The sequence below is a fragment of the Octopus bimaculoides genome, chromosome 20 (assembly GCF_046866305.1).
Source record: "Octopus bimaculoides isolate indiv1 chromosome 20, ASM4686630v1, whole genome shotgun sequence".
In the NCBI taxonomy this organism is placed as follows: Eukaryota; Metazoa; Mollusca; class Cephalopoda; order Octopoda; family Octopodidae; genus Octopus; species Octopus bimaculoides.
Window position 1 is genome coordinate 19,317,356 of NC_142947.1, and position 17,839 is coordinate 19,335,194.

The 17,839-nt window shown below is 36.4% G+C and overlaps 2 long non-coding RNA genes across 10 annotated transcripts in view; one reads left to right on the plus strand and one right to left on the minus strand.

The window, feature by feature from the left end:
* LOC106868233 (uncharacterized) overlaps window positions 1–17,839 on the minus strand; it is a 469,773-nt gene that overhangs the window by 329,705 nt on the left and 122,229 nt on the right. The gene's annotated exons all lie outside the window — the stretch shown is intronic.
* Window positions 10,495–17,839, plus strand: part of LOC149131612 (uncharacterized) — a 145,414-nt gene continuing 138,069 nt past the window's right edge. Inside the window, exon 1 of the long non-coding RNA XR_016237549.1 lies at window positions 10,495–11,139. This is a non-coding gene — a long non-coding RNA (uncharacterized LOC149131612). The remainder of the gene's footprint in view (window positions 11,140–17,839) is intronic.

Below are 17,839 nucleotides of genomic sequence, written 5' to 3' on the forward strand. Positions count from 1 at the left end.
TTTGACAACCGGTGTTCGTGTATATACGTCCCCGTAACTTAGCGATTCGGCAAGAGATTCCGATAGATTAAGAACCAGGCTTTAAAAAATAATTTCTGGGGTTGATTTGTTTGACTAAAGCATTTCAAGGCGGTGCTCCAGCAAGGTTGCAGTAAAAAATGACTGAAAGAATTAAAAGAACGTAGTGGTTAAGAGCGCGGGCTACTAACCCCAAGGTTCCGAGTTCGATTCACGGCAGCGACCTGATTAGTAATAATAATAATAATATAATAATAATAATAATAATAGTAACATCGATAGGAATGAGAACCCAGGTTCGAAATTTCCCCAAGACACCTGACGAAGGCTGGAGGGTATATCAGCCGAAACGTTGTGTTAACAACAAACAAGATGAGGACGAATATCCGTCAAATGTAGATAATGTAAATAATTAAAACTAACCTTGTGAACAGTAAGCCAATTTTTTTCTTTATTTTTCCTATTACTTATATATAGACATCGGGCTGTAAATATTATTAGAAACAATGTAAGACTTGGTGTATCATCTATGCTTTCAAATTGATCACGTGATATATTCTGAGCTGCTTACGGAGTGTCTTTTCTTAACAGGTCTGTTCTCTCTGAGATAAATTTCTTGTCCTTCTTTCACGTTTTCGATTCTTGAAAACACGCCTATGCATCTTACAGACTTCAGGTACGTGTATTCATACATACATACATGTGATGTGCGTGTGTATGCTCATGCACGTATGCGCTTGTTGTGGGTAGGCAGCATTCTTCCTAAGACACTAGATTCCTTTCTTTTGAAATATTGGGATCTCAGAGACCTGAGTGCTAAAGATAGTCAGACTTCAACATTTCACTGGGTTTAATTCTCTACGTGATCACGCAGCCATCTTCTCCACTGGACTCAAAGCCCGCCATGTTCCTTGGTGGTGGTAAAAACAGTACACAGTAGTACACCGCAATAGAAGGTGAGAGAGTCAGGTAAGCCGAGATGGCCACAGGAGGTAGGAAACAAGACTAAGGGGTCGCGAAGGAAGCTGAAACATGCTGAACCCAGGAGGTCTTTGGTGTGATTTGTTAGGGAAGGCTAGGATATGGCAAATACATAACCAAGAAGTAAGTTATACGATTGCTAGAGGCGAGGAAATGGCTCATAGTGCAGAGAATCTGAGAGGCAATAAATGAAGTTCACCGTATTAAAACTGGTCGGGTTCGTCTGCCAGGGACAGCGGAAACAGCAGGTTTAGGCACTTTAGCGACTGCTGGTGTGGAAGAACTCTAGAGCGACATCCTCCTGCACGCTGTAGCTGACCTCTTGTCAACCCAAACAACTTTAAATCTGGGGTAAAGAAGAGAACTCATTTTGCTTGTAGAGCGGGGTAATTCTTTGCATCCTGAAGCACATTTTAACCGTATGTCTAGGGGCACAGGAACAAGAGGAGGAACAGTAAAGTCCTTATCGGACCTGTACAGAGTTAAAGTCAACAAGCCGCAGATATCACTACCTAAACGAACCAGATTGGTAAGAGAATAAGGATTCTGAAGCAAAAGTTAATGTGGGAAACCTGTTTTCTATTGTGTATCAAGTTTCCTTAATGGTAATATTTTCCTTCTTCATCTCTTCGTACAATGGCTGTGGGTTAGAAGCAAACCTGTGAATTATACACTCTCATTCAAAAATTTACCTGTGGTTGCAAAATTTATGCTCAGCGCCCTGAATTCGTGTTTTAGCATAATTAACATTCCCACAAGAGTTTGGTGTGAAAAGTCACCATAGAGTTTCGTTAATTTATTCATAAGATGTAATTGATGAGGTGTAAACTCATTATTCCTCTTGCATTTTATTATCGTGGTTAACCATCCAATATGGCGGCACAAATTGTTGATGCGTTTTTCAAGTTTTATTTTCCATCTAGATTGCTTCCGTGTAGTAGTTTCATTACCATGTATACTGCAGATTTCTCCTATGTATGTATGTATGTATGTATGTATGTATGTATGTATGTATGTATGTATGCATGTATGTATATATGTATGTATACACATGTATATATACATTTATATACACATTCACACACATGCACATATATATATATATATATATATATATATATATATATATATATATATATATACCAGGGATGGCCAAACCGCGGCTCGCGAGCCACATGTGGCTCTCTGGCCTTTAATATGCAGCTCGTGGAAATATGTTGGCTGAGCTCCTTTCTTCATTGCAGTTAATATAAAAGGTAAATAAGGAAAATTTCAAGCTTTATAATTATTACCGAGCCACTAATTTGAAACGCCACTATGAAACAAATCACAAAATCTTTTTCTATGATTATCCACCTAAATCAGAATTAAGGAAAAACAAGTTAACTGTGTTAAAAGCATCAGTACATAGCCAGCTGACACTGCTGACAACGTTCAGTAAGGAAGCTGATACAACGACTGAAGCCAGTCATGTTATGTTACGGAATATTGCTCATGCTAAACGCCTATATTCTGATGGCGAATTTGTTAAGAAGAATATAGCTAAAGTTGTTGCAGTGTTAGATCCAAATAACACAAGACTTCAGCGACTAATAGCCGGTTTCACATACACCGGTTTCACGTCACACTACAGAGAGGTGTATCTCTCAGAGAAGTGCTGATGTTGCAAGCAAAATGCAAGATGATTTTAAAAATTCTCTTGCATCCTGTTTAGCTCTTGACGAATGAACAGATGTACAAGACAATCCATAACTGGCAGTGTCTATTCGTTGTTTCCTCTGATATAACTGAGAAAGATGAGATGTTGGACTTAGTGGCATTAAAAAAACAACAAAAAAACAACTCGTGGTGTTGACATTAAAAATGCGCTTGACAGAACCTTAACAAATGCTAATGTTCCACTGAATAAACTCGGCAGTGTTGCAACAGATGGAGCACCTGCAATGGTGGGGAAATATATATATATATATAGTTTTAGGGAAAATAACCAATTTTCAAGAACTCATCGATGAAAATCCACTATCACATATAGAAAAATTAATAATTAAAAGCACAATAAATGAGTATAATATAAAGTAAAGTAAATATCATAAGATAAATATAATAAAAAGATTACACGTGTTTCATAACCAATTTTCAAATAGAAAAGAAATTTAAATCGATTAAAATCAATTGAAATTATCGAAAATAAGTTCTATTCAAAAATATAGCTACTCGTCAGATCGTAAGTAGAACAATAATTAGATATATATCTCAACCAACAATAAGTACCAAATGAATTAATATGAAATACTTATTATATAAAGATAGAAAAATTATTTAAAAAATATCATAATATCAAAATAATAACCATTCAATAATCATCCCTTCATCCATAATAATAACATGTATATTATATACAAAAAACATCTTACCTAAATTATCATTGTTTTAAATTATCATTGGTTCTTTATAGATTATTTTAATAGATAACTTATTTAACACTATATTATTTAGAAGTTATAGTTTCATTTCAACATAATATTAGAACTTCGATTGGAATAGTGTTGATATATTTTCGATTATTTTTTATTAATATTATTTGATTAATTATTAATCTTTATAGTTTATAATATCGTTAAAGTTTTTTTAAAATCAAAACTTTGTATATATATATAAAGTTTAACCTTTTATTCTTAATAATTTTTTCTTTCCTAATTTTTTCATTCATAATTTTTTCCATTCATAATTTTTTCATTCATATTTTTTATTATTACGTTTGTAGAAATAAATAATCTTGTATTTTTCTATTATTCAATTGATCTTTAATCATAATTAAATAAACGTCTTTAGCTTTAAATAGTATAGCTTTAACTATTACACCGGTTAACTATGTACTAATTTTATCTTCATTATTATTTTAAACTTAAACTTCGTTCAACTTGTATTTAAAACAATGATAATTTAAAACAATGATAATTTAGGTAAGATGTTTTTTGTATATAATATACATGTTATTATTATGGATGAAGGGATGATTATTGAATGGTTATTATTTTGATATTATGATATTTTAAAAATAATTTTTCTATCTTTATATAATAAGTATTTCATATTAATTCATTTGGTACTTATTGTTGGTTGAGATATATATCTAATTATTGTTCTACTTACGATCTGACGAGTAGCTATATTTTTGAATAGAACTTATTTTCGATAATTTCAATTGATTTTAATCGATTTAAATTTCTTTTCTATTTGAAAATTGGTTATGAAACACGTGTAACCTTTTTATTATATTTATCTTATGATATTTACTTTACTTTATATTATACTCATTTATTGTGCTTTTAATTATTAATTTTTCTATATGTGATAGTGGATTTTCATCGATGAGTTCTTGAAAATTGGTTATTTTCCCTAAAACTATATATATTTTTTATATACTTTATCTATAAGGCTCAATTTAATTTTAATTTTTTATAAATTGATTTTAATTGAGTTTTTTACCTGTAATTTTGGATTTTGTCCCTAATAATATTATTATTATTATATATATATATATATATATATATATGGGAGAATTTACGAAAAAAACAACAACAGACGAGGACAGGTGGTATAAACAACAAAAGGATGTATTAATTTAACGCTCGGGAATAGAGAAAGTCTTTAAGGTTTCGAGCTACGCTCTTCAACAGAAAGAATACAGAGAAAAACAAGAAGAAAAACACGGCGAAAAAAAAATTTGGATGTTGTGGTCAGCGATCTATCATACATACATACATACATACATATATATGCTCACACACACACACACATATATGTACATGCACACACACACACACACACACACACACACACACACACACACACACACACACACACACATATATATATATATATATCACATACTCTTTTACTTCTTTCTTTTATTGGATTGCGTTATGGTGGGGGTACCACTTTGAATGGTTTTGGCGATCAAGTCGACCTCTAACACATTTTCAAAATGTGGTACTAACTCTATCTACTTTTTGTCGAAAAGCCAAGTTACAGTGGCATAAACAAACCAATGCTGGTTGTCAAGAAGTAGAGGTGCAAATGCAAGAACAACGTCGCACGGCGCACACAAAAAACAAATTACACATATAAAGGGAAAGCAAGACAAATACACAGAAACTGAACTGATATAATATAAGTAGAGTTAAACTAAAACAATGTGGTTGAAATAAATTATCATAAGAAGTAATATAAAGAGACATGAATCCAATGAAAAATTCTTCTGCTTGTATTAGACAGACGACAAATAACTGGGAAGCAGAGATAAGGGTGTGAGATTGGAAAGAATAATGAGAAATAACAAAGGGACAGCAAGCAGCGCGCGCACGGGTATTAACTGAAAGAGACTGAAAGAGGAGTTTGGAAAAGGGAAATAGCGGGGGTCGTAAATTATAGAAGTGGACAATGTGACAGATTGGAAGTTAACGAGAGAGAAAGAGAGAGAGGAAGAGAGTGACAGAGAGAGAGAGAGAGAGAGAGAGGGAGAGAATAAAGAGTTTTGAATACGCGGAGTATTAAAAAGGTACGTTATGTACACGCACATAAGCTGTCACACAGATACCTACAGACAAAGACACACACACACACACACACACACACACACACACACACACACACACACACACACACACACACACACACTCACACTCACACTCACAGAGAGAGAGAGAGAGAGAGAGAGAGAGAGAGAGAGAGAGAGAGAGAGAGAGAGAGAGAGCTTGTAGCATAGCTTTCTTTTTCTGAAATGCTTTTACTTTGTCATCAGATGTGAGAAAATTTTCATTTTCACCTCACATAGTGTATTTAGGATAGCGAAGTGCTGAAATATATTCAGCCAAATATGGTGGCTTTTGAAATTCATAAGAAATTCACATACGAGCATTTGATTAATTTCTCTATTTAGAAAAAAAATTGGAAGAAGAAACAAGAAGCTACCATCCCTCGTCGAAGCGTACTCAGTGGAGTACCTTTCTCTCGATAAGCATCTCACTCCTAGGTGAGTGAAAGCAAACGTCTGTGAATGCACGTTCATGGAACAATTTACCATCTCATTTACTACCTTACTCTACAAATCTGAGACTTCGACTTCTTACAATTCCGATGCATATATGTCAACACACAGCCTAAAGTTTAGTGTTATTACTAATGTATGTGTGTACGTCTCTCTCTCTCTCTCTCTCTCTCTCTCTCTCTCTCTCTATATATATATATATATATATATTGCCATGATAGATCGCTGACCACAACATCAAGTAACAGTTACGCACTGGGGTCGTTGAAATCGACTTAATCCCTTTGTCTCTCCTTGTTTGTTCCCTCTATGTTTAGTCCCTTGTGGGCAATAAAGAAATAAGAAGACACTTGCTCAATAAACTGCACAGTGGATCCGAACCTTCTTATCAGTTGATCGAAATTTTGTTTAAATTAGACAATGCAAATTGAAAATGATCTGATCTGTTACTTAAAGCCGATTGGTGACAGCAAGGGACACGTTTTAGTCTTTACTGGACTTCTGCTCCGAAGTATAATTTACTTAGATGATGTTGGATAATTAAATAGCGAGCGAGGCGAGTTGGAAGAATTGTTAGCACGCCGGGAAAAAATGCTAACCGGCATTTACTACGTTTTTACGTTCAAATTCTACCGAAGTCGACATTACTTTTTCTCCATTCGGTGTTGATAAAATAATTATCAGTTTAGCACTGAGTCGATGTAGTCGATCTATCCCTTCTCCGAAATTGCTGCCTTTCTGTCAGAATTTGAAACCATGACAGAGAGATACCACTGGATATATATATATATATATATATATATATATATATATATATATATATATATATATATATATATATATATATATATATATATATATATATATATATATATATATATATATATATATATATATATATATATATATATATATATATATATATATATATATATATATATATATATATATATATGCGTGTGTGTATGGACGAATGGCAGTTTCTTCGACATTCGACAATGAATATTCAGTTGTTCGATCGACTAAATTACTTTTTATTTATTGAATTATAATATTTAATAATCGGATAAGTGACGGAGCATTCCACAGACACGTGTACTCTTTACGTAATTTACAAAATCAGCGTGACCAATTATGCATGATTAACTGGTATCTTTGAATTAGTGTTCTAACCCGTCCGATGGGCTTCTGTCCTGTTTCGTCTTCTCCATGTCACTTGCAAAGCAAGGGGTTGATTCGAGATTGTAGAAAACGACACTTGTCCAAGATGCCACTAAGGGATCGGTTCACGTAGGTTCGTTAAGCGAACTTCTTAACTATCTAGTCATACAGTGTGTGTTTGTATGTGTATGTATGTGTGTGTGTGTGGTGTGTGTGTGAGTGAGTGTATCTATATACGTGCATACACACACACGCACACACACGCATACACACACATGTAAGTGTATGTGTTTGTGTGTATGTGCATGCGTGTGAGTATGTATGTATGTATGTATGTATGTATGTATGTGTATATATATATATATTTATTGTGAGAATGGAAGATCTGAGGATTATCTACCTACCTATCTATCTATCTATCTATCTATCTATCTATCTATCTATCTATCTATCTATCTATCTATCTATCTATAATGTATTAACAGGTATAACTGAGTACTTGAGGTCTCACTGTTTATCCCAGCGCTTGGGGTTAGGGGCACGTGCCTCTTTCAGAGCCTCGGGTAGACCCAAACTTTGTTTATTCAGATAAACGGAAATTGTTACAGGTCATTCGGATCGTCTATGCCTGTTCACACCGGATCATCCTGATTCAATGACAATTACGTGTCTTTGGAATACTCAGCTGCTTCACAAATTATCTAACAACTAACTAGAACGACTAACTGGAAGCTTCCTATGTCGGAATTCACGGTTGGGTTCATCATCATCATAGATATAAATATATCTGTACATACCCACGCACACAATATATAATATGTATAGATATGTATGTATGCATGTATGTATGTATGTATGTATGAAGTGGCGCTTACAAAACTAACCCCATCTCCTTCCTCCACTTGAGAATTCGTCTAGACCTTTGAGAGTCAAAATTTTAGTAAATAAATCAACCTGCTCTACTTCAGGTTTTGAGTGCCTTGCTCGCAAACGCATACATGCATGCACACATACACTCATATAGCACGCACGCATACACACAATCACAGATACACACAGACATGCTCGCATGCACGCTTCACGCACTTACTCACCATACGTATATGCCTACGTAATACGTACATTCATATGTACCTACATACGTACGTGCGTACATACATGCATACATAATTCATATGCGCAGACATACATACAGCCATCCATACATATATACATTGAATCTTGGTCAGAATTTCCAGCCAAGAGTATTCAGGTGTTTGATCAGCTAAGTTACTGGGATCATTGAATTAGTCTGCAAGTAGCAGCGTATTCCACAGACAAATGTCACCTTAATGTAATTTTATGATAGATTAGCTGACACAATGTGCTGAAGCTGAACTTTTGCATTCCACGTACAACAACATCCGACAAGCTTCCACGCTGTTTCCATACATTCAACTTCACTGGCGAAGTAAGGATTGACAGCCCACCTGAGACGTGAGAAATAACACTCGCCCAAGATGTCAGGCACCGGAATCGAAATCGAGACTTCATGATGGAGAAGCGAACACAGTTATACGCGCGCTCATACACACACACACACACACACACACATACACAAAACACATATAAGCAGTACTCCATCTCCAAAGACTTTCTGTGTCCTTATCTAAATATACAAAAGTAATTTTCATTATTTCTGATCAATATGTGTGTGTGTGTGTTTATAATGTTATGTTGTTCTTTTTTTCGATATGCATTTACGTGTATATTCTGTGTGTGAGTTGGTGTGATTAAAAACTAGGTTAACAACCGGAAATTTTTCGAGTTAAATATGATTTATTTAAATTCAATGAACGTGAAGAACGAAAGGTTTTTGCATTCCGATTTTCAGTGTGGAATTTTTCAAGCTTTCACTTGTTTGTAAAAACAAAACACCGTTTGTGCGTTATATGTGTGTGGACAGGGAATATATTGGGAGACACAGTGGTGATACATAAAAGGCAGGGACAGTTTTGGGAATTGTTTTAGCCAAATACTTGTGTGTGTGTGTGTGTATATATATACATACATACATATATATATATATATATATATATATATATATATATATATATATATATATATATATATCCATACAGAGAGAGAGAAGACGAAAGAGAGATAGAGGGAAAAGAGGGTGAGAGAAGGAAAGAGCTATAGGGAGAGAAAGAGAGAGATAGAGAGACAGGGAGAGAGAGAGATTCTTATGTTTTTTTACGAGCAGAGTGGGAAGGCAATTTTAAACTACAGTGTACCATTTAAAATAGCTGCCTCGTTCAACGGTAATTGTGGTTGTTATATAACGTTGTTGTACGAGCAGCTTTATAAAATGGCTGCTTCTGTTGCAGCAACGATGCTGGTGAAGATGGCGATTGGCGTAATGGTGATAGTATTGGTTGATGTAGTGATGATGATAATGGCTGTGGTCATGACGATAGTAGTGATGATAACGAAGAGGGGGTAATAATGGCAGCAGTAGCAACGATAGTTGTAGTAGGGATAGTAGTAGTAGTAGTAGTAGTAGATATTTCCTTCATATTGTTTGCTGTTGCCGTTTGTGGTGTAATGTTTGCTGCTGTTGTTACTGTGTGTCGGTTGTTATATTTGCTGTCGTTCTTCTTAAGAACACTGCCAACATCTTTGTCACGTTGTGACTGACTGCTTCACACTTATGAGTTAACACTATGAATATGTGTGCGCGTGCGTAGTTGTGGGTATGTGAGCGCGCGTGTATGTATGTGTGTGTGCGCGCGTGTGCGCGTGAAAGAAAGAGTAAAGAGAAAACAAGAGGGAGAGAGAGAGAGAGAGAAAGACCTTACCGCATGTTTTCGCAGAACATAACTGAGGTACTTTTCCTCAGCAATATATAAGTGTGTGTGTGTGTGTGTGTAGATAAATAGATATGTATGTATGAATATAACATATATATGTATATATATAAATAAAACAATATATATATATGTATTCATGTAGACATATACATATTTTCTACGGTCCAGTAGCACAACTACGAATATTTACAATAACTTTACTCTAATTTTGTTATATAACTGTTTAATTTACTATTTTATACACTTGCGCACACTCATGTATAAGTATCTCTCTCTCTCTCTCTCTCTATCTATATGTGTGTGCATATATGTATAATTTTATATAAATAATATTTATATAAAATGTTGTTACTCTTCTGTCTCTATATTGAGTTCTTTATGCGACTCGGTCTCCTCGGATGTAATCCGTGAACACACACACATACACACACACACATACATACATACATACATACATACATACATACATACATACAGAGAAAATGAGAAAGGAGAGAAAGAGAGAGTATGTGTTGATGTGTGTGAATGTGTGTATGTGTGTATCAACATAGAAAACAAAATAGCACCACACCACCACCGCCACCACCACCACCATCATCGTTGTTTGTCGTCTTCGTCGTCGTCACCATCATTAAGATCATCATCATCATCATCATCATCATCAGAATCGTCGTCGTCAGAGTTGGCGACGGCGGCGTCGTCGTCGAAAACAACTAAAGCCCGTTATACCTGCGACAGCCGCCGCCGTAGCTATACGAAGAATCATCGAAACCACTGCCGCTACTCGTTGCCAAAACCATTACATTCACCACCACCACCACCACGACGACGACGACCACCACCACCACCATCACCACCACCACCGCCGCCACCACCACTACTAATACCAACCACAGCGACCAGCACCAACAAACAGCATGGTCAAGTCCACAGCAAATGAGCAGCGAAACCACCGACGTTACAATGATCGCCACCAACCTCACCGCCGTTGCCGTAACGACAGAGCAAGTTTTACGTTTGCCGTTTAGTCATTTACAGTTATACTTGGTTTATCAAGATGGACAGGCCAGGCCTCAGGTATGTATTTGTACATATCCACATACACACACACACACACACACACACACACATATATATATATATATATATATATATATATATATATTGATGATATGCTATATATATATATATATATATATATATATATATATATATATATATATATATATATGTATATGTATGTATGTATATACTTGCATGCTTCCATACGCATAAGCATACGTGCATACGAACCACTCTCTCTCTCTCTCTCCCCTATACATACATACATACATACATACATACATATAGATAGGTAAAAAGATAGAAGTAGGGATGGAGGGAGAGAGAGAAAGAGAGAGAAATGATAATCAGATTGATGGATTCAGCCAATTGCTTTGTTTATTTTTATGCTTATCTTTCAGTATTCCTCTCTCTCTCTCTCTCTCTCTCTCTCTCTCTCCGTCTCACTCTGAGTCTGTCACTGTATTTCTTCTCCCTCCTCTCTCTCGTTTCCTCTCACTCTTCATAAACGCGCGCGTACACATACACTCATACATAGAGAGACAAAGGAAGCAACAGAATAATGGGTAGATAGAAAGTTAGATAAAGAGAGAGAAAAAAGAAAGAAAGAATGAGAGAGAAGGAGAGAGAGAGAGCTAGACAGAGAGAGAGAGAGAGAGAGAGAGAGAGAGAGAGAGAGAGAGAAGGAAAGAGAGAGAGAGAGAGAGGCGTATATAAATATAGTTATTTCGTTAATGAGAAATATACAGATTGCAAAAGATGAATAAATTTTTGCGTAATGTAGTCGGTGACATATTGTAGCATGTGTAGCACAGTGTGATGTTTAATGAGAATTATGAGGGAAAGAAAACGAAATAGATGAGCAGTTATAATAGTTTTGGTCTTACATAAGATGACATATTTTAGAAATGCCCCTGGTGTGCTTGTTCTGACGATAGCAGTAACAACGAATAATGCTACTATTGTTGCTCTTCCTTCCCTCTCAACAACGTGAAGCTTGTTGTTTTTTTTTTAGATGGTTGTTGTTGTGTTGTTATTGGTGGATGACTGATTCGGTCAAGCAATAAGCAGAACGCCTTATACGCTATTTTCAGTCCCCATACGTTCGGAGTTCAAATCGCGCCGAATTCGACTTTGCCTGATTCAATTATAAAATAATTTCCCGTCAAATGCAAAGGCCAATTTGATCATTAAACTATATCTTCTGTACAGAAAAAAAGAAAAGCAAAGAAAAAAAGGAGGCCTTGGTAGAATCATTAGCAACGCCAGACAAAAATGCTTTTCTTCCGGCTTTACATTACAATTTGAGTTCAAATGTCACCAAGGTGGACTTTGCTTTTTATTCTTTCGGAATCGATTTAAATAAATACCAGTTGAGTGCTGGAGTCGATGTAATCGATTAGCCGCCTTCCACCAAATTTCAGGTCTTGTGCCTGTACTAGAAAGGATTAGCTAGCAGAATCGTTAGCACGCTGGACGAAATGCCTAGCGGTATTTCGCCCGTCGCTATGTTCTGAGATCAAATTCCGCCGAGGTCAACTTTACCTTTTATCCTTTCGGGGTCGATTAAACAAGTACTAGTTACGAACTGGGGTCGATGTAATCGACTTAATCCCTTCCCCCAAATTTGAGGCCTTGTGCTTCCAGTAGAAAGGATTATTATTATTATTATTATTATTATTATTATTATTATTATTATTATTATCATCATATTTATTATTATCAAGGCGGCGAGCTGACAGAATCTTTAGCACGCCGGACGAAATGCTTTTCGTCTGTCGACTTTGCTTTTCATCCTCTTCGGGGTCGATGAATTAAGTACTAGTGAAGTGCTGTGATCGACTGTCCCCCGCCCCACAAAAATCCAGGCCTTGTGCCTATAGTAGAAAGGATTATTATTATTATTATTATTATCATTAAAGCGGCGAGCTGCCTTAATCGTTACCGCACCTGACAAAATGCTTAGTAGCATTACCTCCGACTTTACGTTTACGTTTTGAGTTCAAATGGTACCGGGATTGACTTTGCCTTTTATCCCTTCGGATTCGATACAACAAAGTACCTGTCAAGTACTGGTGTCGCTGGTAGATGGTAGATTCGCTTGACTGCGTCGAACAACGTATCTCATGATATTTAGCTGTTCTTTTGCATACTGAATTCATATCCCATTCGAAGTGGATTTTTGCCTAAAGTACTACTTCAGTATTTTGGGTAAATTTATCCAGTTATATCAATCTCTTAAAAATTGTATCCTCTGTTAGAAATTATTATTCTTGAAGATATGTCAATGTCATGATTATGAAAATAAAAGGGTCTCTGTTAGTTGTTAGACCAACTGCTACTTATTGGCTTGTTATTCCACAGACACATGCACCATAAACGTAATCCTCACGCAGAACCAATGTGATATATTAGACCTTTGAATTGTATGTACAATCTTTCCGATGGGTCCTTTACTGTTTCCATCTTCCTTATTTCAGTCACAACGCGTAGGTCTACTCGACGATGTGGTAAAATATACTAACTTAAGATACCAGGTGGTGAAATCAAACCCGGCATCTCGAAACGAGCTTTTTAAATATTCGGTTACGCAGCAGCAGCGATGATACACACACGCGCACGCATATAAAGTACGCAACTTCATATACTTAAATATTAATGGCATAGCAAAGTTTGTATGCTTATTGAATATAACATTCTCTCTCTCCCGCTCTTTATATACATCCGGAAAAACACTCTTTCACACACATACGCACACGCTCACACACGTGTACATACACGCACGCACACACGCGCGCACACACACATGTGCACGCTCATACACACACTTACATATACATACATATTACACACGGAAACAGCGTTATTACAGAAACAACTCCAGAATAGTTTGTTAATCGCCAGACAGTTATCCTCATCACGGATGATTAAGGAACTATCTGTACTTTTATTCGGAAACCATGCGTAATTCTCTGTAAATGAATGCATTTTATTACACCACCACCACCACCACCATTACCGTTCTATCAATACTACTATCCCGAATTCACTATCAAACCTTCGCCACTATCAGTATCAGTGTCCCACTACCACCAACTTCCTCAAAAAACACCACCATCATTATATAAACGAGACTACTACCGTCTCTATTACTGCTACCACAACCACCATTTATATCAACACCCGCTGCTGCCACCTCTGTCATCAGCACCGTTACCTCTACAAAACACCACCATTTATTTAAACGATCACTACTACAATCTCTGCTATAAATTCTTCTATTCACAATCAACCTCACCTCTCGTGTTTATCGAGGCGACCACCTAATCTTTTCTTTTTTACACTACCATCACTACCACCACACCCTTCACGATCAACATCATCATGCATCGCATCTCTCTTCCTCTCTCTATCTCTCTCTCTCTTCCTCTCTCTATCTCTCTCTCTCTTCCTCTCTCTCTCTTCCTATTTTCATGCATACCGTACGTGCATGTGCATGTATGTATGTATGTATGTATGTATTGCTGCACTGTCTCGTCTGTTATGTGAAATGTCCACCGCCTTATATAAGACGGAACAAGAAAAACAAAAACAAAACGTAATGGCCGATGCTGTGTCAGTATCCAGCGGTATATATAGCAATAGCTAGCATTACACAGCTTCGTCTACATAACCCTCGACTGCCACCGATTTTTCTGCCTGTCTGTATCTGTCTGGCTGCCTTTCAGTCTCTGTCTCACACTATTTGTCTATCTCTTTCTCTCTGTTTTCTCTCTTACATTCAGACTGCTGTTACTTGGCTAGAATTAAAGTGGGGTGCCAGCCATGATATTTACCAGAGAGCCCATTACTATTCAATAAAAAAAAATATATGAAAAATACTGCATTACAGAAAACATAATTCTGTATCATAAATAGTGTGTAGTTGTTTGTGTGTGGGGGGGGGGGGAAGGGGTCTGTGCGTGCGCGCGTGTACAGTGAGTTGTCTATTACATATGCCAATTGAAAGAGTTTACCCGCATTCAGTGAGCTTTGTGAAATTTGATGATATTGCATTATTTTTACGTATATTATTATCAGGGGAACCGACTTGGCAATCTACGGCCGAACCTTCATTCCTTGCATTATCGAGACAAACTTCTCAAACGTCAGCAACTTTCCCTCTAACAGAATCACTATCATCACCATCTACAGCAACAACGGGGACTTTCGACTCAGTTACTCGGCCTGCTGGAAACAGCAGCTTGCACACCACTTTGTCATACCTTATTGTCTTAAAAGAGGAAGAGCACATTGAATAATATTGTATTGGATGGATACTGCCTGCATAGTGACGCGGTGGTCACAGATAAGATTCCTTTAGTAACAGATCTGCTCAATCAGGGCTGACCCGGAGCGAAACGACAACTGCAACCATAAGCTAACGAGGGAGACGCGGTGCAATCGTCCCATTTCCAGCTTGATTCCCTCAATTCGACGCTACCATCTCAAAACAAAAAAAAAAAAAAGGACAATATAGTTGCAGATATATAAACAGATGGGGTGGCCACGGCAGGAGCGCCTCTAATCATAGGTCTGGTTGATCAAAGCTGACTGGAGTCTAAGCTTCACTGGACACTAACATGTGCCATCGTCACAAACACCGCCAATTGAAACTAGCAAAAAGCACAACCACTATCTCATTCGTCGTACTCTCACATGTTCATTGTAATACTGACACCTTCACCATCGAATTGGAACCACCACCTACACCATCTTCATCCAATTACTCACATCCTCTCGAGTTTGTTAACAAATCTCTGCATTTAATAAGACTTATTTTAATGTTACTGCAGTGACTGACCTTTCCCTCAATTCCTTCTGTTGCTACTAGAAATTACAGTTCTTTTAACTTATTTCTACATTTGTTATACTTAGTGCAATATAATGTGCTTATAAGTACAGTTGCCACTGCCCGCAATTGTCCCCTGATCCCGTCTCCTCTACTGCTTCTACCACAGTCCATGTTCTTTACCTTAAATTTACATTAAGTAAACCTTACTGTGTGCCTGCTTTGTGTGCCTGCTTTATTAGTTCAGTTACTAGCTAACCATGCTGTATGCTTTCTCATTCACTATGCATCATCATATACTGCAACAATAACGGATTCTTTATAAATCTATTGCAGTGCACGGCCATCCTCTTTTATACGAACGTACTCGCTACAAATACCAATCTTTTCAAACATTACAAACAATACTTAACTTTGGACATAACCATATAATAGAGTTCCCTCGACTAATACTAGGATCAAGGCGAAATTTTCAGAAAGTAGCAGAAATGGTAAATACTTCATTGTATCGACCCGAGTAGATTATTCATACTTAAAGAAGGGAAAGGAGAGAAATTCATGACCTGACCCGAGTATTTTACTGGTATTTAAAATGGACACATTATACTTCTTAATCGATCTGAATATTTTAGTAGCATTTGCTTCATCGATCAGAAGAACAGAAGGTAAATAGTACTGTAACTTCAAATTCTTTCGAATTATTATGTTGAAAGATGGACAGATGTTGACTTTGATCAAGGCTGCATAATTAATTACGATGGTAGGGGGGGGATCGTGATATGATGTTGTCTAGCAAACAAGACCACATCTATAACAGTGGTGTGTGTGTGTGTGCTTGTGATGTTGAGGGGTTCATTATGTAAACGAGGTCACATTGTTATAATAGCTGGTGAGGTGACTGTGATGGTTATCAAGTTTATCTAAAAGACTTGCGAGAAATAGCAGCCAGATTTCCCTCTTAAAGAAACGGTATGTTGTTAAAAAAAAAAAGATGCTTATGTTAGAATGGCTTTGGTCATGGATGTGCTTGATTCAGGGCTGACCTGTGTTTAAACAACAACATGGAAATGAAACCGTCAACAGTGACCTCTTTCTTCAAATCACCCTCATCAAAGTACACGAGATGTTTCATTGCGCTAGCTGCAAATTGTCTATTCTCTGATGGACGGTGGATACTACCATAAAAGCAGGGTTTATGGTGCAGTTTCGAGTCTTAGTTATTTCCCTTAAACTCGCACTTCAAAGTGAAATAGTTGAAACCATTCTGTTGCAATACTTTCCCGACAGAAAGGAAGAATGACGGCTCAGGCTTTGGTAAAGCAACTCCTAGAAAACTTCTTTTGTGATTCGGTATGGTCGATCACTTTTTCAGAAGCTTATTTTATTTTGACTTTAACTATCAATTCTTTACAAGAAAAAAAAAAAGAAAAAAAATTTCTATCCATAAACACAATTTCAATTACGCTCATTCGAAATTGTTGGGGGAATAGATGGCTGGACTCCGATTCGAAGCTACTACCATTAAAAGCGTTAAGGTTGATACTGCACCGACATGATTCAAGTGAAGAAACGATTATGTTATGTATAAACGTAGATGTTTAATTGGTTTGTGTCATGTTGACGCTCGTAACATTAATGCTATAGTTCATAAACTTAGTGCTCTTTGACATATGAATTTTACTTGGTTAATCAATCAATCAATCAATCAATCAATCATTTAACCAACCAGTCAATTAATCAATCAGTCAATGAACTTATCTATCTATCTATATCTATCTATCTATCTATCTATTTGTGTATATAACATATACGGTGTCTGTGTAAGTATGTATATATATATATGTATATATATATATATATATATATATATACACACACACACAC